Source organism: Chrysemys picta, chromosome 6 (genome assembly GCF_011386835.1).
Source record: "Chrysemys picta bellii isolate R12L10 chromosome 6, ASM1138683v2, whole genome shotgun sequence".
Lineage (NCBI taxonomy): Eukaryota > Metazoa > Chordata > Testudines > Emydidae > Chrysemys > Chrysemys picta.
In genome coordinates this window covers 101,580,943-101,597,982 of record NC_088796.1, presented here as the reverse complement: position 1 = coordinate 101,597,982, position 17,040 = coordinate 101,580,943, and the positions used below count along the sequence as shown (strand labels likewise).

General features: G+C 40.2%; 1 long non-coding RNA gene across 3 annotated transcripts in view; it reads left to right on the top strand.

Annotated features, from left to right (window-relative positions):
• The window catches only part of LOC135972495 (uncharacterized), a 69,515-nt gene that overhangs the window by 6,033 nt on the left and 46,442 nt on the right, over positions 1 to 17,040 (top strand). The window contains exon 1 of one of the 3 annotated variants that reach the window (XR_010588954.1): positions 1,250 to 1,449. The exons of 1 other annotated variant lie outside the window; for it this stretch is intronic. This is a non-coding gene — a long non-coding RNA (uncharacterized LOC135972495). Of the gene's footprint in view, positions 1 to 1,249; positions 1,450 to 14,262; positions 14,356 to 17,040 lie in introns of those variants that run through there. One more of the 3 variants, XR_010588955.1, reaches the window with a different exon arrangement.

Sequence of the window (17,040 nt, the reverse complement as noted above, 5' to 3'; positions counted from 1 at the left end):
TTGGAATCTGGGTGAAAAACCTTTAAGAGCAAATACAGTATATAATTACTGTACTAATTCTCTGTAGCCACTAGAGGACAGCAACATCCTAGATAACACATTTTTTTTCTAACTATTTTAGTACCTCAGGTTAGATTGGCATGCAGAAAAAATAATCATTAAAAATATATGCAATCAAAAAAAGTAGGTTATTATAGCGGCACGTTCATGCTGCGCTAGTTAAAATTCTGTCAGCATTTCCACTGTAAGCCCTCTTTTTTTGAAGGGTTTATCACTCAGCTGTGAAAATTTGCTCTAGGCAAAACCTGACATACAAGATCTCAACCCTGGAGCAGATTTCTTTTTGCCATATTTTATTTCAGTTGGTTTGGCTCTTTTAAGTTACAGTGTGGGAAGTAGTAGATATTTTTGTGGTTGCAGATGCTTAGCTGTTGTCCTAAAATGCAAAAATGTCTGGGTTGGGTTTTTTGATGATTATGAAAATGAATTACTACAGGTCAGTTGCCCCTAATGAGACGCAGTTCAATGTGGTGTTTGGAGGAAAGGTTAGAAAAATGATCTCTAACTCTTCTTTGATTGAATTATACTATACATATATATTGGATAGCATCGTGATTGCACTCCACATTTTTGGAGTGGCTTATGGTAAAGAGAGATTACTCCTTTAAAGGGTCCTTTTACATGCAGATATTAATAGGTTGAATTTGTTAAGGTCAAGTGAATAAATAAAGTCTGGAAGGAAAAAAAAAGTCCTTAACACTGGTTCTTGTCTAAATTAGATTTTGGTTCTGTTATGACTTGAGTTCTTTGACTGACAATTAATTTAAGCTAATTAACACAGTTGTAAATGCCAGTCTTATCACATCCCCAAATGTTTGTTGGTACTTTTGCCCATTTGATCAATGCTGCAAATGTTTGTTCTTTGTCCCACTGATCAGCCTAGCGTAATGGAAAAAAACAAAAACCACTTGCAGCTGGGAACAAATGTGTTCCACAATAGCTTTTATAAACAGGTTAAGTATCTCTAGTAAACTTCCAATTCATTAACGCTAGGTAAAAAAAGTCTAATATAGACATAGCACTGGGCTTGTTAACTTGGCCCTTACTCAGGTGTTGCCCTAAGCCATCTCCTATTCACACATACAGTCATCTTGCCTGATTGTGGTGGTGCTTTACACCAGACTAGCTAGCCCATTCTGAGATATAGGCTAAAGCCTGAGTAAGACTTTCACTTGGGTTGGTAACCCTCTTCCCCCTTCCCCATGTATTGTGGATGTAGGCTAAGCCACCTGAGTGCTGATAGTCCTCCACTGCCTTCCCACAATTCCCCCATTGGCCCAGGAAGGACAAGTTTTACCACGATTGGGAAAGAATCATACAGCAGTTCAGCTTTACTGCAGTGCTATGATTCATGGGATATGACCCCAGAAGTCCTAGTGATGTGGACAGGTGAGTGCAGCACCAGTGTGGGTCTGGGCCCAGGTCCAGCTTTTTAAGCTTTGTAGGCATTGTTGTGCTCAGCGTTGCAAGATCCAGGTGACTTGGATAACTAAGTCCCATTTTCTAGAGTAACTTAGTCTCCTAAGGGTGGGATCCATGAAGGTACTTTAGTCCCATTTTTAGGCACCACTGTGATCCACAAAACTTCTGCTTGGCTACTACCTACTTCTGTAGGTGCCTAAACTCACATGATGCCTAAGTTGCTTCCTCTGGGTATGTGCACTGCAGCCTCACTTATCTCCACCCTAAGCCCCAGAGCGATTCATAAACTGGGAAAGATAGGCATGTGGGGACCCGATACAGTAGGCATTCTCTAAAATTGCCTATTGGATTGGGCCCATCATGTGAGTTCACACAAAACAATGGGAAACCGGGGGGGGGGGGGGGCAGTGGAGGGGGGAAAGCTTCCTTATAAGCTTTAGCCTAGATCAGGGGTTCTCAAACTTTTTTTGCTGGCAGTGGCATTGTCTTCAGAGCTGTGCACCGAGATAGCAGTAACCACTCTCATGACCTCCCTACAATAGTCTTGTGACTCTCTTTTGGATCAGGACCCCCCGTGTGAGAAACACTGGCCTATATACTCATCTGGGATGTGGGAGAGCCCCAGTTTAAGTCTCCACTGCTCTTGAGAGGAAGTAGGAATTTGAACTGGGATTGGCTACACCTCAGGTAAGAGCCCTAACTACTAGAGTATGATGTGGGGCTTCCTCAGTCTCTCCTATTGAAGGTATTGCACTTTAATTAAATAATTGAAAAATTAAATATTAATTGGATCAGTGAAAGAGTTATAATCAATCTACAGCCTAGTGGTTGGGTGGCTCACCTGAAAGGTGGCCATTTCCAGTTTAGATTCCCCCCCCCCCTTCAGGAGGAGGGGTAACTTGAATTGGGACTCTCCCACATCGTGGGTGAGTGCCCTGCCCACTAAGCCAAAGGTTATAAGGGAAGTCCTTCTCCTCAGTGGCCCCCCGGCCCTTTAGTTTCAGGCCTACATGCTACTTAGGTGTTTAACCACCTATCTTCCCCCAGTTTGTGGATTGTAAGCAGAGCAAGGCACCTCCCTGCAGCCTGGACTTATGTGCCTGTTTCCATGAGAGGGACAGGGTTTACAACACACCTTCTGGTTGGCCGCTCCCTGTCTAGTGTGTTGGCTTTGTGAATTGCAGTGTAAGGCACCTATCCCTCCAGGTACCTAATTCAGAATTTGTGAATCACAGTGTTGCTTCCTGTGATTTTTTTAGGCACCTAAAAATTGGATGCTCTGACTCTGAAACACACCATCTAAGTCTATTTGAGGATCTGGGCCAATATGTCTAAGTTACTTTGGAAAATGGGACTTAGCTGTCTAAGTCACTTAGGCCTTGCAATGCTGAGTGAATTAATGCCTAAAAAAACTTTAAAAACCTGGGCTCCAGTAACTCAAGTGTGGCTTTGCAACATAGCTGCTCACACCTGAGCTAGGCTAACCTGGTGTTCAGATCTGGATGCTGATCACCTGGGTTAACTCTTCAGGTGAGCTGGGCAGTGAAGAGTAGTTATATGGTGCAGAGTATCTTTGAGATCTTAAAATTTGGTTTAGTTCCATTTTGGAACAAAACTGAAACATCGCAAAGTTTTCCACAAAATTGAATTACTGTTCTGTCCAGGTTGACTGGGAGCCCCAGCTCTGATACAGTCACCTGGCAGGATGCTGAGGAACTAGGAGCCCAGGGGTATGTCCACACTGAAGCTGGAAGCAAGCCTCCCAGGTGGGATAGACAGACTTGTTTTAGTGGGGTTCATGCAAACATGTTAAAATTAACTGTGTGGATGTTTGTGGTACTGGCAGACAGGGCCAGTGCTACCATTAAGGCAAACTAGGCGGTTGCCTAGGGCACCAAGATTTGGGGGTGCCAAAAAGCGGTGCCCCCAATTTTTTTTTTACAGCCGGCAGCACGCTGACAAGTAAAGCTCAGACTCCCTCTCCCAGCGCAGCAGCTGCTCCACTTCTCCTGCCTCCCAGGCTAGCGGTGCCAATCAGTTGTTTGGTGCCACAAGCCTGGGAGGGGAGAAGAATTAGAGCGGGGGTGGCATGCTCGGGGAGGAGGCGGAGCAGAGATGAGCTGGGGTGGGGAGCTGCCGCATGGCTCTCGGCGGGGGAGCTGCCGTGGGGGCGGGGAGCTGCCGCAGGGCTGCGGGGGGCGCGCAAGGTGGAAGTTTCGCCTAGGATGCAAAACTTCCTTGCACCGGCCCTGCTGGCAGAGGATCGGGCTGGCCACCTGAGCTGGACCCAGGGGGTGGGTGGGGACTTGGGTGGCAAGCTCAAACCTCTACTGGTACTGCAGTGTCTGCACTACTGTTAGACTCATGCTAGCACATTCAATCTACCCAGACTGGCTGGTTCACTTCCAGCTGCAGTGTAGATGTACTCTGGGAAGTCTGGCTGCCAAGGAGTTGTGAACTCAGAAGCCAGGGCTACTGAAGTGTGGGCTGGGGAAACCAGCAAATCTGCCTGGTTTCTGGTGGAATTTCATCAGAAGTGATATTGTCCCATGGAAGGTTTAGAATTCTACAAGTTGAAAAATTCTAAGGACAAACTATTTTCCTGACAAGCTCTACTGGGCAGAGAAGATATTTCCAGTGTGTCCTGGAACAAAGGTTTGTGGAATGGTTAGACCAGCAGTTACAGGCATATTAGCTAATTTGAGTTAATTGGCAATCAATTGTATTGTAACTTGAGTCAATCAAAAACTCCAGCTTAGGTAGACCAACATCCTGTAACTGACAGATTGATAGTCCATACATGTAAAATATATACAACAGGGACCTACTGTACCAGGCTATGTGGTGCATACTGATACCCTGAAATAAAAAAAGCAACTGTTAATTGCTTTGGATAAAATGCAGGTGCTGAAAACTCCAGTTTATCGACTAGCGAAGCTGAACCGAAAATACTTGGTTATATAATGTCCAGTAATTATTCATTTTCCAGATTGCTTTGTAGGCCATTGGATATGTAATTCACCTTCAGGTAACAGTGGTTTTGTTGGTAGAATGAGTCAGGAACTATTATTTCCCCTTTGTTTGACCAGCTAAAAAACACTGTTTTCTACAAGCATTCAGGTGCACCTACACAATAGTTAACTACCTTTAACTCTTGGGTTGCTTGTGATTGTCTCAGACATCAGAATAGCAGAATTGGTTTTAATCAAATAGCCAATAAACTGGAATTTCCAGCACCTGCATTTTATCAAAAGCAATTAACCATTGCTTTTAATATTTCAGGGTATTAGTATGCACGGCAGAGCCTGGTATGTATTAAGAGCTCTTTTCTGGCAAATGGCTTCTTCCTATTTATAGTTTTTCACCAAAATGAGTTGCTTAGCAGGCTTCAGAAAGCCATGTTCCTATGATTGTTTTTGTGTTGCTTCAGTAACTCTAGAGCATTTATCCATGTAATAGCATGGTCTTCTGCTTCACTGCTTATATAGTCCTTATGCTTCAATAACTTTGTGTGATAAGATTCAGATGAAATGCTGCTTAGTATATTTTATGTATTTAAATGAATATTTATAGCAAACAAGGAAAGCAAACATTTTTTAAAAACAATCCATTTGACTTAAAAGGTTAATTAGGCTTTAACATATATATTATTATATGACTATGAACAACTTGTTTATAATACATATAAATGCTGTAATTTATTGTGCTGTATTTGAAATGTGAATTATTGGCAAAATTGGTACAAATGCAGAGATTTTTATCTCCTAGTGTGCCTAAAAACATCCTAAGTAGGACAGTTCCAGGACCTGATCCTGCAAGCCAAGCCAGGCAGGCAGATCTCTGTGTCACTGCAACAGAGCTTCCTCATGTGAGGACCATGGGGGCAAGAATTAGAGGATGCTGGAGGTACAGAGGTCTGTCTGTGCCTGGATAAGCTCATGGGATCAGGACCACAGTATTCTCTAATCATTGCCCCCTCCAAAATTATTCAGGCTCAACTGAATTGGCTTATAGAAAAGGCTCTGCTGGCAAGCAAATAAAATGCCATTAGGTAAAAGTTAATTCACTAGCTGAATATAATTTAAGATTGTGTTTCTCAGTTAACCCAATACTTACGCAACACTGAATTAATTCAAATTATGTTAGTGACTGCCTTACTTTTACTTCCCATTTGCTTACAGCAAATTAGACCAATAAATTAGGGACATTTTGGACCAAGGAGGGAGCAAATTTCAAGGCTGAGAGGTATCCCAGAGAAAGTTGTCTCCACAGTCAGCTTTGTATTCTGTCACCTGGTTGAATGCCTCAAAAAATTGTAGCATAAGCATTAAGGCATTTGGGCCACCAGAATAGTGATCTTGGTATTGTACCTAGTAGAATGGATTAGCTAATTGTCAGACCATCTGATATATGCTTTCCCCTCTTTATTATTCTCACCTTGAGAGGCCAGGAAGATTAAAAAGGGATTAAATCAGTGTATTCCTCATGGGTCATTGCTGACATCACAAATCCTGGCTTCTACTCTTGACTTTGGGAGAGCAGTGTGGTCTTGTGGTTACAGAAAGAATAGCTAAGCACATAGATTTGGCAATTTTTTTTCTGAAAGGCAACATGGTTGTGTATAATATGGTAGACCCAAATCTTAGAGACCTGTGTTCTATTCCTGCTGTGCCAGCACTGACATTGTAAAGTGTGTACAATTCTCATCAGTCAGTGGAGGAAGACAAGTCTCTAGTCTCCAACCCAGTGTACCTTCCACTAGGCCAAAGGGTATTTTGGCAGGCAAGGGGCTGGTTAGTTGAGACCGCTCAGTGAGGTTTGGGAACATTCTAAGGCTGGATTATTCAGAGAATTCTTGAACTTGTGTAAATGATGATTTTCAGAAGCTGAGCCAAAACCTACCTTAGACCTAGAGACTATTTGGCAGCCAAATTCCAAATCATATAGGTGGTAGAACTCGTTAAAAATATTCTGACTTTAAAATATATATATTCCCCTGACCTCTGGGAGCAGGCTGAACTGTTTGTGCTGAAACATTTAAAATTGTACAGGCAGAGATCAAGCATGAAACTTTCAGTCTTAACTGTTCAAATCTGGCAAAGTTATAAGCATCAGAAAGCAGGATTATAATGAGAAGTGTTAGGTAATCTTAATTATCAGTGAAGCACATACTGAGGCAACCTTAAATAAGGTTCTGTGTGCGTATGTTGTTTGCTGTGTGTGTGTGTATATATATATATACACACACACACACACACACACACACACACACAAATATATTTTTATTAAATCCATACCTTGTATACATTTAAAAAATCAGTTATGTAATCATTTATGTTTAGTCATACTGTTTGTTAATATTCAATAGACACTATAAAATATAAATCTAAAGGAAGCATTTGATAGTGTTGCATGAAATTTTATACAGTACTCAATTAATTCAAATTTATCTTGGATGTAGGGACTGTTAATGGGACTGACTGTTGATCATCATAATCCCCCTTTGATTAATCAATGTATTGAATTGGGGGAGAGGTCTAGTGAATGCAACAGGGACTGGTGTAAAGTTTCAGCGTATCATTAATGACCTGGTTGGAATAGATCACTCATACTGACTTATGTGAGGGAAGATTGAAACTACTAAATATATATAGCTTGGTTGGATATTGATGAAAAGTATAGCTAGGGGTGGAGATATGTTACTCTACAAATATTTGAAGGATAAGAATGAGGAGGAGATGGAATAAAAGAGCTAGCAGGGCTAACAAGGTACAGTATTTCAGTTGCTACTTACATAAAAGGCTCCCATTCTTTCCCACCCCCACAACCAAGTATATACAGAAGATCCTTTGAGCTATAATGATCAGACCATGAAACAAAACATTTGTCTTTTGCTGAAAAAATATGGTTACATGAGTTAATCTGAATGGCTCTTTCATAGCATCACTTTACACAATATTTAAAAAAATTATATTTAGGTAAATATGTAACTCCTTTGCTGGACCCACGATCAAACCTTGTTTGGTCATCAAGATATCAGTGTTCAAAAACATAGTGCAGTACTTTTGTGAAATGTGTAGAACATATCACTTGTTTTGACTGACGGATCTCTCAAATTGCAAAGCCTAATGTGCATCTGTTTGGGGTTTTTTTGGTTTGGTTTGGTTTTTTCCCCCCCACCATGGGGTGGAAGACTTTTGTGTCTGAGCTGGCTCTTATTTCAGCCAATATTAGGAAAGGAGGATGAAAACTGAAATGTCCATAGGTTGCCATATCCCTTTTGGAGAGCTGTTTGCCTTGGCACATCTCTGTTGGGGCAGCTGGAAGAACAATTATGTGTTGCAGCTGAGAGAATCCTTTATTTCCACTGCTTATCTCAGATCTGGTGGCTGAGCTCAGAGGATTTAGCACTCTGGCTCCAATTTAAGCATTGTTCTTTCTGAACATTAAGGTATGATAACTTTCATCAGAAGTATCATACCTTAAACTCACAGGAATGTCGTTTTTAGCGTTCAGCAGTTCTGGATCTGTCTTAAATGACAAAAAGCAAAAAATAAAGAAAAAAATATTTAGACTTGCTGAAGAAAAGGATTTACTTTATTCTTTTCATGGTCTAGCAACGTTCAATAGTTTTACGATCATCAACAGAATCCATGCTGAGGCAGCTCATTGGAGCAGAAACTCCATGCTCATGGAGAACCTACTTCAAACCTGCAAGATAGGAGAATAAAAGGAAAAGATGCTCCCAAGTTGCTGTTTTGCCTGTTTTTGGCAGATTGTCATATTACACATCAAGTATAGATTAACTGCAGCCATATCCTATATCTTTATCATTAAAAATGATACCCAGTGTGATGGGTTGGGTCACAGAAACCCCTTTGGGACTGCCATCTGATGAGCTGAGACTACCTCTGAGCCCATTTTCCCTGCCATCTTGGGACTTCAGTACCTTGCCTTGTTTGAGCCAGACATGCTTGCCTGCTGCAACACAGATCCAAGTCTGAACCACGTCCCCCACAAGCTGCAGGCTAAATTGAAAACGGCTTAAGAAGTGATCCTGTCTCTAGCACTCAGATACCCACTTCCCAATGGGGTCCAAACCCCAAATAAATCTATTTTACCCTGTATTAAGCTTATACAGTGTAAACTCATAAATTGTTCGCCCTCTATAACACTGATAGAGAGATACTTACTCTGGGTTAATTAATAAGTAAAAAGTGATTTTATTAAATACAAAAAGTAAGATTTAAGTGGTTCCAAGTAATAACAGAACAAAGTAAATTACCAAGCAAAATAAAACAAAAACACGCAAGTCTAAGCCTAATACAGTAGGAAACTAAATGCAGGTAAATCTCACCCTCAGAGATGTTCCAACAAGCTTCTTTGACAGACTAGCCTCCTTCTAGTCTGGGTCCAGCAATCACTCTCACTCCTGTAGTTAATGTCCTTTGTTCCAGTTTCTTTCAGGCATCTCTTTGGGGTGGAGAGACTTTCTCTTGAGCCAGCTGAAGACAATGGAGGGGTTTTCCCAGGGGCATATATAGTCTCTCTCTTGTGGGTGGAAACCCCTTCCCCCCCTGTGTAGAATCCAGCTACAAAATGGAGTTTTGGAGTCTCATGGGGAAGTCACATGTCCATGCATGATTCAGTTTTCTACAGGATGTTCCCAGGAATTTGCGTCTATCAAGGTTCATTGTTAGCAAAGTACTCCCAATTACTTGAATAACTCCTTCACACTATGTCGCCCAAATCTGCCTTAGGTGCTTTCTACAGTAAACACTTTAAATACAAGCATCGAGCCAACACTCATAACTTCAGATATAAAAATGATACTTGCATACAAATGGGATGAATACATGCAGAAGAACATAACCTTTGCAAAAATATGTTACGTGTCATATCTAGCATACAACATGAGTGTAAATATGACATAACTGGAATAAGCCTATTTCTATAAAACACTATGGGATGCAACGTCACACCCAGATCTCAACATAATAAAAACAAGAACAGTATTTTAGCCACCATTGCACAAATGCACATATTAATGGAGTTATGGTCCTGTGGATCAACTCACCTCTCAAACAAGTGATCATGAGCTAATTCAGTTCAAACTAAATGGAAGGATAAACAAAAATAGATCTGTGACTAGGGTTTTTGATTTTAAAAGGGCTAACTTTAAAAAGTTAAGGAAATTAGTTAGGGAAATGGATTGGACTGAAGAACTTATGGATCTAAAGGCAGAGGAGGCTGGAATTACTTCAAGTCAAAGTTGCAGAAACTATCAGAAGCCTGCATCCCAAGAAAGGGGAAAAAATTCATAGGCAGGAGTTGTAGACCAAGCTGGATGAGCAAACTCAGAGAGGTGATTAAGAAAAAGCAGAGAGCCTACAAGGAGTGGAAGATGGGAGGGATTAGCAAGGAAAGCTACCTGATTGAGGTCAGAACATGTAGGGATAAAGTGAGAGAGGCCAAAAGCCATGTAGAGTTGGACCTTGCAAAGGTCTTAAAACCAATAGTAAAAGGTTCTATAGCCATATAAATAAGAAGAAAACAAAGAAAGAAGAAGTGGGACTGGTAAACACTGGGGATGGAGTGGAGGTTAAGGATAGTTTAGGCATGGCCCAATGTCTAAACAAATACTTTGCCTCAGTCTTTAATGAGGAGCTTAGGGATAATGGCAGGATGACAAATGGGAATGAGGATATGGAGGTAGATATTACCATGTCCGAGGTAGAAGCTTAATGGGACTAAATTGGGGGGCCCAGGTAATCTTTATCCAAGAATATTAAAGGAACTGGCACACGAAATTGCAAGCCCATTAGCAAGAATTTTAAATGAATCTGTAAACTCAGGGGTTATGCCGTATGACTGGAGAATTGCTAACATAGTTCCTATTTTTAAGAAAGGGGAAAAACGTGATCCGGGTAACTACAGGCCTGTTAGTTTGACATCTGTAGTATGCAAGGTCTTGGAAAAATTTTTGAAGGAGAAAGAAGTTAAGAACATTGAGGTCAATGGTAATTGGAACAAAATACAACATGGTTTTACAAAATGTAGATCGTGCCAAACGAACCTGATCTCCTTCTTTGAGAAGGTAACAGATTTTTTTAGACAAAGGAAATGCAGTGGATCTAATTTACCTCGATTTCAGTAAGGCATTTGCTATGGTTCCACATGGGGAATTATTAGCTAAATTAGAAAAGATGGGGATCAACATGAAAATGGAAAGGTAGATAAGAAACTGGTTAAAGGGGGAGACTACAATAAGTCACACTGAAAGGTGAACTGTCAGGCTGGAAGGAGGTTACTAGTGGAGTTCCTCAAGGATTGGTTTGGGACCAATCTTATTTAATCTTTTTATTACTGACCTTGGCACAAAAAGTGGGAATGTGCTAATAAAGTTTGTGGATGACACAAAGCTGGGAGGTATTGCCAATACAGAGAAGGATTGGGATATCCTACAGGAAGATCTGGATGACCTTGTAAACTGGAGTAATAGTAATAGGATGAAATTTAATAGTGAAAAGTGCAAGGTCATGCATTTAGGGATTAATAACAAGAATTTTGGTTATAAGCTGGGGACGCATCACTTGGAAGTAACAGAGGAGGAGAAGGACCTCGAAGTATTAGTTGATCACAGGATGACTGTGAGCCACCAATGTGATATGGCTGTGAAAAAAGCTAATGTGGTCTCAGGATGCATCAGGCAAGGTATTTCCAGTAGAGATAAGGAGGTGTTAGTACCATTATACAAGGCACTGGTGAGACCCCATCTGGAATACTGTGTGCAGTTCTGGTCTCCCATGTTTAAGAAGGATGAATTCAAACTGGAACACGTACAGAGAAGGGCTACTAAATGATCCGAGGAATGGAAAACCTGTCTTATGAAAGGAGACTCAGAGCTTGGCTTGTTTAGCCTAACCAAAAGAAGGCTGAGAGGAGATATGATTGCCCTCTATAAATAGATCAGAGGGATAAATACTAGGGAGGGAGCAGAATTATTTAAGCTCAGAACCAATGTGGACACAAGAACAAATGGATATAAACTGGCCATCAGGAAGCTTAGAGTTGAAATTAGACGAAGGTTTCTAACCATCAGAGGAGTGAAGTTCTGGAACAGCCTTCCAAGGGGAGCAGTGGGGGCAAAAGACATATCTGGCTTCAAGATTAAGCTTGATAAGTTTATGGAGGGGATGGTATGATGGGATAGCCTAATTTTGGCAATTAATTGGTCTTTGACTATTAGCGGTAAATATGCCCAATGGCCTGTGATGGGATGTTAGATGGGGTGGGATCTGAGTTACTACAGAGAATTCTTTCCTGGGTGTCTGGCTGGTGAGTCTTGCCCACATGCTCAGGGTGTAGCTGATCGCCATATTTGGGGTCTGGAAAGAATTTTCCTCCAGGGCAGATTGGCAGAGGCCCTGGGGTTTTTTGGCGTTCCTCTGCAGCGTGGGGCACGAGTCACTTGCTGGAGGATTCTCTGCACCTTGAAGTCTTTAAACCATGATTTGAGGACTTCAATAGCTCAGACATAGGTTAGGGGTTTGTTACAGGAGTGGGTGGGTGAGATTCTGTGGCCTGCATTGTGCAGGAGGTCAGACTAGACAATCATAATGGTCCCTTCTGACCTTAAAGTCTATGATTCTAAGATTCCATTTCCAATTGTGCAACATCCCCTTTCCAGCTGCAGCAATTAGCTATGCACTGATTATCTGGTTCCTTCTTATTCCAACTGCTTCTCTGAGAGTCTAGACTCCTTTTTTTTTTTAAGACACTTGTTAAAGGAGCTGACAACAAGGAGCAGGAATTAGCAATAGGTAACTTGCCAGCTATTTGCTCTTGCTTCCAGCAAATGCTCTGCTAATTGGTCAATATGCCACAATTTGGGAAATGCTGGTTATTATTATAACGTGTAAAACTACAACACTGAGAACCAATAACCCCCAAATCTTAAAATATGTATATGCAAACCACTTACCCAATTAAAACCTGGGCAATTACTCTATGACAAAAATGTTTGACTCTGTAGTAACTATTGCCCAGTTGCGTAACACAACAGCACAGATGTGAATAAAGCTGTCTTTTCTGACTGATCTGGCTTCTTTGTTTCTTGCAAATTACTCTTGTACCTGTCTGCACAGAGACCTCTCTACCCAGACGGTCACTTTGCAAAGATTTTGAAATAACCTCTAGCTCTCTGCGGACTGTCTTATCTTTCTTAATGGCTCAGTTGCTAGCATTATTGTCTGAGTTCTTTTATTTTCAAAGAATCTTTGCAGTACCTTCGGTTCTCTAGTGATACTCTACATTTCGACTTCGTCTTGCATAGCACTCAAGAAGCTGATGACATGTTCAACTTTGAGTGGTCTTAAAGGCATAGCTGCTGATATGGGGGGGGGGGAAACTGCTCAATGCAGTGTTATAAGGAAAATAGATTGCCAACTTGAAATTGATTAATAATAGTAGTTAGCCCTTATAAAGCACTTTTCATGTTCAAAGCACTTTACAATCATTAACTAATTAATCCTCAAGACACCCTGCTTTCCTCCCCCAATCTCATTATCTGCTCCCACCAGCCACCTTTCCACCCATTATCATCAGCTCCCACCATCCTCTAATTTTCCACTCCGACAATCTATCCTCACTGCTCATTCCATAAGCTTCATTTAGTGATTATTTATGAGCAGCATGTGACCCTCTCTCCCCCCCCCAAATCTAACCATTTTAAACACACACTTATCACAGAGTGTGTCATAAACCTATATAACATGTAATTTACTGCATTTGACTATGCATCAGATTCAAGCAAATTGACCATAAATTTATATGAAACATTTTATATTTGTACGGGGGTTAGCACTACTGATCAACTGAGAGCTTATCAGATATAAATATTCTTATTAAATAAAAAAAATACATAAATAGAGAATACTAGCTTCAGCCCTGTAAAAAAAAAAAAAAAAAAAAAAAAAAATTAGAAGGACCTCAGAAACTAGTGAGTGTGAAGTCAAGTATTAATAAACCATTGTCAAGTTTACCATTTGCACTGTAAATGTAACTTTTAATTATTTGGGACATTACAGCCGAGTAGAATTAACTCAGTTTAAGATGCAATAAAACATGAGTTTCATATGAACATCAGAGGTCCAAATGTTGGGTCATGGGGTTGTGTTATCTTATGTGAAGATGTCCACAGGGACTTTGTGGCAGCTGTGTCCAGGGGAGTCCCTGGTAGCATAGCTCAAATGGACCTGAGGTACAGGATGGTCCTGTAGACCCACTAGGTTTGGAGGCAGGATCCAAGTTTTTTTCTGCATGGATCATATTCCATGCCCCAAACAGGATAATGAACAGAGATCTCTAGCAAAGGATCCTTGCAAAGGTTTCGTTCCTTTGCAAGGGTTTGCCTGATTAGGTATCAAAAGTTACTGGACTCCATATCAGCTTTAGGTTTTTTATTTTTTCTGTTGATGTGATGAAAATAAGGAAGTCATCTGTATACAGCACAATTTTATAGGGCTATCATGATAATTTGTAATTGACTGAATGCTTTTTAAGGACCCATTAGTATTGCTGGTTGGTGTTGATATTCTGAATAACTGACTAAGAATGGTCTTAATTTTTCCAGTGGCTTGACTTGCTATGGAATTGATGTACTTCCATGGGTGGAAGTATTCTGACCAAATCTGTTTGCCATAGCCTTTGCAGTTATCTTGGCTCTTGTATTAAACAGTGAAATGAGTCTATAGAAAGTGTGTAATAGATGCCCTTTTCCAGGTGTCACACTGTCTGGAGTGGCTCACAACTGCGAGTGCCTACCTCTGAGCAGACTGGCAGAAACAGACTGGTGGACACCCCAAGCTGGTGGTATGTTCTATAATTAGATTTCATCAAGCCAGTAACAAATGTGAACTCCGATATCACTATACCAGTCTTGCCAAGGAGGCACAGACAGTCCCCTTAGACTCTTCAGCCTATCTTGCCACCCAGACAAACTGGACTTTGTGATAAAAGGTCACTTAAACCAAAAATCACATTGCATTTAGCTTGCTCCCAGTCCCAAAAGACCAGTCACTTACCCCACATCAATTGATACTCTAGATCTTACACCAAAGACAATACTGGCAGCCATTTCTATAGTAAACTAACTAACGGTTTATTAGCTAAGAAAAGGAAATAAAAGTTATTGAGAGGTTAAAGCAGGTAAAATATATGCACAGGTGAGTCATAGTGTGTGGCAATGATGTAATAAACTGCCAATTTCCCAAAGGTCTTTTCAGGGTCACACCAGGTTTAGGTATTGTTTTCCAGGTGCTATAAAATGTGTTTGCATGTAAGTAAATAGATAAGGTGCCAAAAGATGGCTCTTAAGAATATCCTGTGGTGTTCTGGGTTTTGTAGGACGAATAAACTGCACTGTAAATGGCTTCTCAGTGTACCTCTCTACATGCTGCTCTTAATTGTATAACTGCAATGTGGCATTCAGAGCTGCGTTCCATTGCTTAGACTCATTTTAAGGATTTCCCCTGTGTGAATATTAAGTCTTTTAAACATTTTATAATAATCTGTTGTAAAACAGTTAGTAGATTCTGAGGATTTCCCTCCATTTAAAGTCCATAGAGAACTTTAAAATTTTCTGTGTTCTTTCTCTGTTTAGGGTTTCTGTTTGGTAGTCACCCAAATATAGGAGTTTTAGTTTCAACAGCTATTTTGAAATGTTCTCAATTAGTTTTACCTGGTCTGCTCCTGAGTATGAAGAATTACCCAATTTGGTGTAGCAATTCTGAAACCTTTGCAAAAAATCTTTTGGTTTCAATTAAAAATTCTCCTGCACTGTTTTGAAGATTATATTTATAATTATTAGAATGGCTCTTTTTAAATAGATTTGCTGGAAGAATTCTAGATTACTGGCATGTCCTAAATATTTGTTTTATAAAGTGGTAATTTATATTTCCTAACTGTCAGGGTGGTTAAACACTGGAATAAATTGCCTAGGGAGGTTGTGGAATCTCCATCTCTGGAGATATTTAAGAGTAGGTTAGATAAATGTCTATCAGGGATGGTCTAGACAGTATTTGGTCCTGCTATGCGGGCAGGGGACTGGACTCGATGACCTCTCGAGGTCCCTTCCAGTCCTAGAATCTATGAATCTATTTTATTTGGGCTCTTTGAAATGGTAGAGAATCTAAAGATACTGTAAGAGTTTAACTTTAAGCTTACATCTTGATTCTTAAGTATCTCTTTCATTTGTACACAACTTACACTTTTCAAATAAAGTATTCATGGAATTCTGTCTTTATTACATATTTAAAATGGGCCTCTTCCTAAAATAAACTATTAATTCTGCAGAGTTTCATATGAAAGTATTTCCTGGTCCTAGCTTATGTTAGCTATATGGACACATGTTCTGCTGATGCCACAGTTCCAATGTCAGTATGTGAGGTTTTATTCTTCAGGGTATTAGAAAATTTTAAAACATTGATACTATGATCAATCTCTGAGATATTTAAATGATAGTCTTTTCCTAAAGGATTATTCCATCGCCAAATATCTACCAGATGTTGTTGGTATATTATTTCTCTTTTATAAGTTCTATCCCCTTTTTCATTATAAATTTAAATGCTTTCTTTGTTTTGTTTTTGTTTTTGTTTCTTTGGTTATGTGATCCTGGGTTCTAGACAAGGCTCTTCAACATAAACTCTGTGGATGGATGACATTCTAGCCTGGTTTGAATCATTGGTAGTTTTGCCATTGACTTTAGTGGGGCCAGGATTTCACCCCGTGTCTTCAGCAAGTATGTGCCTAAGATTTCCAGTACAGTTTTGTTTGACCTTTAGTTAAAGATGCCCTTCTACTGGGTAATTGACCTTGTCAATTTCTTGTTTTTTTGTTTATCAATTTATCTGTTTTTTTGGACACACAAGAGAGTTCTTTGTAGAAGGACCAGATCGTGTTTTCTGTTACATTTTTGGAAACCTAGTGTGATTGTGGATTTACACTTGTGTAAAGGGGAGTACAAATTGCCCCATCAATTGTACAGTTCTCTTATAAACTTTTAAATACAAGGAATTTTTCAAATACATTACATTACATGTGCACAGAAGGCAAGAGACTTTCTTTATAAAATGAAAAGCTAAAAATCTGAATCATAAGATAGCCACATGGGAAAAATGGTGCTAGGCTGTACTGTTGTATATCACATCCCTTCTTAATCTGTGCCTGGTCATAATGGATAGTGAGAGCACAGGGCTTCATTCCAAACATACCTTCTGAGATTGAAAATCTCACTCGCTTTACTTTTGTATAGGCAGGGCCAACAGAATGATGGAAAATCCTATTTTAAAAAGTGTATATGTCCAAAGTATGCTTTTAAAAGCCATAAGGCTGCCAAATCAAAATGAACGTTCACCAGGCCACCCAAAGACACTTTTGACCTAGGCACTAGCTCTGTGCCAAATTTCAAGTTTGTGCCAAATCTCAAGTTCCTACAGTTCTCACTGAGGCACTGGAACTGTTCAGGAAAAAGGGTGCTTTGTTTGTTTGTTTTAAATT